General features: G+C 39.2%; 1 non-coding gene across 1 annotated transcript; it reads left to right on the forward strand.

Moving 5' to 3' along the window:
* Nucleotides 1–598: 598 nt before the first annotated feature.
* Trnam-cau (transfer RNA methionine (anticodon CAU)) lies at nucleotides 599–670 on the forward strand. The gene has a single exon. It is a non-coding gene; the product is annotated as a tRNA-Met (tRNA).
* Nucleotides 671–6623: the final 5953 nt, after the last annotated feature.

Below are 6623 nucleotides of genomic sequence, written 5' to 3' on the forward strand. Positions count from 1 at the left end.
AGTCCAACGATAAAAATAAACTGTTTAAAAAGCAATCTGGAGCTTATCTTCGTTAGGTTTAGCCTTGGTTTAGAATAAAATTGGAAACCTATTAAGCAGGATTCACCTTTTAGTGTAAAATTATTTTAGGACTAAGAAAATAAATTCGACCAAGTTACTAAATTTTGTTGTTCCTTTATTGTTTATTCAACACAAGAAGTTACATTATCATATTTGAATATGCTATTTTAGGAAAGATTTGATATTATGGTTCCTCAGGCAAAACCGTCTGCAAACCAATATTAAACAGCTAAATTAACGAAATTGTATTTAATATTTTTTTAAGAACCTCTAGAGTAGTTTTCTAGATTTCTCTCTACAATAGTTTTAGGTGGATGAGACGTTCGGCAAAAACTATATTTACTTACGTAAAAAATATGATTCAAAGTGTAACTATGTTAGTACCTAACGAATAAAGATAAGTTTTTCAATATTTTCTTCTCGGTGTTTAGGGAATTTTAATATAACATTATGATTTGCAGTTAAACACTGCGCAAAGGGGTTATAGTGTAAAAATATAATCAAAACAATGTTTGTTTACTGAAATACTAACTCTGTGGCCTCTGTGGTCCAGTGGTTGAGCGTTGGGCTCATGATCCGGAGGCCCCGGGTTCGAATCCCGGTAGGGACATATCATAAAACTCACTTTGTGATCCCTAGTTTGGCTAGGACATTACAGGCTGATCACCTGATTGCCCGAAAGTAAGATGTTCCGTGGTTCGGAAGGCACGTTAAGCCATTGGTCCCGGTTACTACTTACTGATGTAAGTATGTAATCGTTACATGAGCCATGTCAGGGGTCTATGGCGGCTCAATAATAACCCTGACACCAGGGTTGGTGAGGTTGGTAATCCACCTGACATCCCAAACGATAAAAGAAGTACAATCAAATAGACGTTTTTTTTTTCGTTACGATGTTACTAACATCCTGTATATTTCAATGTACTTATCTGCTATAAAGTTTATTACGCAGAAATCTTATCCACGTGTCCAAGTTAGATGATAGATCATAGTTTTTATATCTACGCAAACAAAACTTATCGCAACACGCCAATACAAATATGCCACTTTATCTGACCAGTTTGATCCATTGTAATCGATTAATCAAAGACAAATTGAAAAAAAAACCAAGATATTTTCGTCTTCTATCAAAATTGAGTCACAAGAAACATTTTCTATAGGCCGAAACTCGGTATAATGTATTGAACAACAAAAAAACATAAACAACCTACGTATATACGTATATAGGCCTATATACGGTCTGTGCCGCTGCTGGGCACAGGCTTCCCCTCAATCAACCGGAGGGGGTATGGAGCATACTCTACCACGCTGCTCCGCTATAGGTTGATGGAGTTGTTTTTTATGGCTAATAGTCGGGACCAACGGCTTAACGTGCCCTCCGAAGCACGGAATCATCTTACTTTTTACCCATCATCATTTTATTAGATTTTTCATCTTTTGTTTTTTTTTCTTTATATTGATAATTATATAAAATAGGATGCAAATTGTAATTTTCAGATTATTGATTTGATATTTGATTTATATTTGATAACAATATTGTTGGATTTATCAGTGAACACAATCAATGATATGCCTTTCACGGAAATGTTCTCACTTTGGGAACGTTTCCGGCAGTTAAAAGTTATGCACCTTATTTAAAAAGACTTATGAATTGGGTACTTTTCTAAGTCAAAGATAAATCATGAAATTCTGATCACTAAATAAAGACTAGGACAAGGTTAGGACATTACAGGCTGATCACCTGATTGTCCGAAAGTAAGATGATCCGTGCTTCGGAAGGCACGTTAAGTCGTTGGTTCCGGTTACTACTTACTGATGTAAGTATGTAGTCGTTATATGAGTCATGTCAGGGTCCCTTTGGCGGCTCAATAATAACCCTGTCGCAAGGGTTGATAAGGCTGGTATTCCACCTCACAACCCACACGATTAAAAGAAGAAACTACCGGTCTAGTGCAGCTACACAAAATCTAGCGTAAACACCATTTGAACAAGGGATAATCTATATATAACGTATGCGTACCTATGTATTTCAGTCCACTCAACCGTCATCCAATAACCGTTGCCAGTCCGATAAATGTCTATCAGGATATGAGCAGGAAAGGGGCCTCATCTCCTGGCTGGGTCCAGTTGACCCCGGCTGTGCAATAGGCATAGGTTGTACGATGTACAATTTGCTCTGAGCTCGGTACGTTTCAGCGGAAAAGGGGTGCTAATCGCAACGGGATTGTATTAGCTGTATATCTTTGTGGGTATCTTGCTGTGGGGTCATGCTACAGATGTCAACGGCATTTTTGTTCTGCAAAAGCGAGCCATTCGGGCGATGTACAAATTGGGATCCAAGAAGTCACTAAGAAAAATGTAAATGTATGTACTAAGTTTTTTAATGTATAAAGAAATTAGTCATTTAAATTTGGCTTCATAATGGTGCTAATTCCTGTAAATACTATCTAATTTTATTTTAAGTTATATCTGTCATTTTCTTATCCGCCGAAAAGGAAAGGGACGGGTAATCGACAAGCATAAAATTTATGGAACACACGTCAATTTTAAGCACAAATCTAAACCAACCGTCTAAAAATTTTACATCCGTCAATAACCCGACACAGTTAAGTAGACAGCACGTTAAACGGATTGCATACCAGCGACGTAACTTTTGATTCGCCCGGGTTATTCATTCATTCATTCATTCTTCCTAAAATTAAGAGCTGTGAATCATCCGTCCCTTTCCTTTTCGACGGATATAAACATGACGGATATAACTTTAAATAAAATTAGGCGGTGTCTGCAGGAATCGGGGCCAATATATCTATGAAAATTTCGTGTAAAATATGGAAAAATCATATAGGATTGTTTAAAAAAATATAGTGATCGGCAAATTTTTAATAAGTACCTGGAATAAAAAATTACCTTTGATCAATTTTCAAGATAGTAATTAAACAGAAACTACGTAAAAAAGGTTATTATAAGATTAGTGATTATCTAGACGATATGAATGCATAGGATTAACTGTCTGGGAACTGATATTAGGCAGCCAAATTACTAAATTGTATAACAATATTTTACGTTTATTTTTAAAAGAACGTGTAAGGCTCTGTTTTTCTTGTAGCTTCTTTTCCCCGGCTATACAGGTTGCAATAAAGCTGCAATAGTTTTAGGCGGATGAGACGTTCCTTATGTAAAAAATGACCTACTGAATAAAGATATTTTTGAATTTGAATTATGAGATCAATGGCCAACCTCATCAACACTGGTGTCAGGGTTATTAATGAGCTGCGCTGGGCCTTAAAGGGCATCCGCCGGCGGGGACGCGGTTGTGTGCAATTGCGTTCCCGTATCCAAACACGACGGCAAAGAGGAACACCGTTGGGATATAGTGGGTATACCGGGTGGCGACACCCGGGGAGTCCCACATAACCACGTCGTCCCCCCGGGCGGCGTGGTATGCGTAACGCATTTCCCAACGTCAAAAAAAAAAAAAAGGGTTGTTAATGAGCTACTAAAGACCCTGCCATGGCTAATGTAACAACTACATACTTACTTAAGTAAATAGTAGGTGTGGTCGACTGTTTAACATTTCCTCCGAAACACGGATAAATCTAAAGTATAGAACGGCAACTCTCCGCTCCCCACCAGCGGCTCAGCTACGTTTACCTCACCAGTCCGGGGTTTGCTTTCTTACAATCGGTTGATCAGCTTTCAATGTCCTAATGAAACTAGTTTTTTGTGATTATTTCCCCAACGGGTTTAAAACCCGGGACTTTCGGATCGTGAGCCCACCGCTCAATCTCTGCACCACGGAGGCCGTTTTTCGATCTTTATAATAAGTAGTAGGTAATTACTGTTGAGGAGCTCGGTGGCGCAGCGGTAAACGCGCTCGGTCTACGATTGTTGAAGTAAAGCAACTTTCGCAAAGGCCGGTCATAGGATGGGTGACTACAAAAAAAAAGTTTTCATCTCGAGCTCCTCCGTGCTTCGGAAGGCACGTTAAGCGTTGGTCCCGGCTGCATTAGCAGTCGTTAATAACCATCAATCCGCACTGGGTCCGCGTGATGGTTTAAAGCCCGTTCTTCCTATCCATCCATAGGGAAGGCCCGTGCCCCAGCAGTGGGGACGTTAATGGGCTGATGATAATGATGATGATGATGAATTACTGTCATTTTTGCGAATCAAAATGTCATCTTCCTGAAGGCCTATCTCAGTTGCAAATAGGTATTCCTATTACTACAACGACCCGTAATAATTAAATACATAGAATAGATAAGACGTGACGTGACTTAACGTAGATTTTCCGCAAATCGCAAAACTGGAGGTATTCATAGTTAGAATGAATAGGCATTTGCTAGGTAAGCGTGATCCATCCCAGACCACATCGTCATTAGAGATTGTGGTCAAACGCGAGCCTATTTTATTAAAAAAATTGAATTGTTCGATCAAATGGGGATCGCTGAGGGGTCTCATCCAGTGCTTTAAGACGACCTTAAGACGACTTTAAGGTAAACTATAGAGGATGTATGCACACGATTAGCATAAAGCCTAGTTATGCAATTGATTTGATTTGACAACAGACCTGAGGGTGCCCAGTTGGGCGCGAGCCTCGGCTCAGGGCGTCGTCTCAGAAGGACCCGTCTCGGTACATTCCAGTTACAGTAAGTATTTTACGTTACGTTTATTTGTGAAGGAAACAAATCATACATATTAACATTTATCATACATATTAACGTTAACATACATGGTTAACGCTATCGATAATTAGTCACAAAAATCTTGAAAATAAGATTACCATTATTAAGAATTTAAAGAATGTCTTACAGTTACAACTTTATTTACTTACGTAACAAAATAATCTAACTATACGTTATCAGTCACGGCAAAAACTTGGGATTAAACATTCGCTACTCTGCGCTCGCGACTTCACACAGACTTCGGTCTTACTTCGATTTTTTTAAAGACATCTCTAATTTGATCAAAATTTACAATAGTGTAGGTACTTAGTACGATCATGAGCACATAGAGCAACACGAGCCTTTGCATGAGCAATATCAACTTCAACTTTATGGTTGTATAATATTATATTATTAGGTTATTATTAGGTTGCCTGGAAGAGATTGCTACTTAGCAATAAGGCCGCCTATTGTACTAATTATATTTCTCTTTTGTTTTGCATTTTGTTTTTTCCTGTTTGTGCAATAAAGTATTTGTTATGTTATAGGTGGCGGTGCGCGCGACACGATTTTTCCCTCCCCTTTTCATCCCTTTACGGGGTGATTTCAGGGATAAAAATTATTAGACAGACAGAGTTACATTCGTATATATAATTTCATATATATAATATTAGTGTGGATTATTGTCATTTTGTATGCCGCGAGTTCTCTTCTTTACATTAAAACTAAAAATCTGCTTAATGAAACTTATCTTCTGTATTTTCATTGTCAATAACACCAGATACCTTACCCTAGAAAAGTGTGTTTTGAGGGGGGGCGCGGCACAAAAAATCAGGGCACAGAATTTTATACGGAACCGTTAACAAAATCAAGTACCATGTCATACTAACCTTTTCGACAAATTGAACTGTAAGTTTCACTAAAATTTTAATGTGATAGGGTTCTAACGTGGTAACATATTGCTCATGCATAGGCCCGTGTTGCTCTATGTACTGATGATTGTACTAAGTACCCACATATTGTGAATTATGATCAAATAAGGAATGTCTTTAAAAAAGCCGTAGTTAGGTCTCTTTTTAACCGGCGCATCAGCGTACGTGTCTGAAATATTAATTGCTATGGATGTGGAGAAAGAAAGAGGGCTGCTCACCCCGATAGCATATAAGCGAGAGTTTTTGTTTGTATGCTGTATATTATAAATGACGATCCTGACGATCAGATTACTCTAGTCATAGAATCGGCCAATCATCTCGCTACAACAAACACTTCAGGACTCCGATAACGACCCCGCCGGCGTGGTCGACATTTTCACTCTTTCAGCGCTTAGTGGTTATCGTATAGGCTCACTAGAGTCTATGATTTCTTTCAAATGAAATCTCTCATCATCTAGCTCAGGCGACGCCCAGAGTCGTTATTCACATCCAACTGAGCACCCTCAGCCCTGTTGTGCGCCCCCCATTTATCTGGACAAGTAGTTAACGCCATATGAGGCCAACCGTCAAAAAAAAGTTGTGTTATGTGTACCTACGTAATGGTGCCAATAACTTACTAATATTGGGTGTTGCGTCTAATAAAATACAAACATACATAACATACATAAACTGCCTATATACGTCCCACTGTTGGGCACAGGCCTCCCCTCAATCAACCGGAGGGGGTATGGAGCATACTCCACCACGCTGCTCCACTGCGGGTTGGTGGAGGTGTTTTTACGGCTAATAGCCGGGACCAACGGCTTAACGTGCCCTCCGAAGCACGGAATCATCTCACTTTTTCGGACAATCAGGTGATTCAAGCCTGAAAAGTCAAACAAAGGACAGTCTCACAAAGTGATTTCGACAATGTCCCCATCGGGAATCGAACCCGGACCTCCATATCGTGAGCCTAACGCTCTAATCACTA

This window comes from Pectinophora gossypiella, chromosome 9, assembly GCF_024362695.1.
Source record: "Pectinophora gossypiella chromosome 9, ilPecGoss1.1, whole genome shotgun sequence".
In the NCBI taxonomy this organism is placed as follows: Eukaryota; Metazoa; Arthropoda; class Insecta; order Lepidoptera; family Gelechiidae; genus Pectinophora; species Pectinophora gossypiella.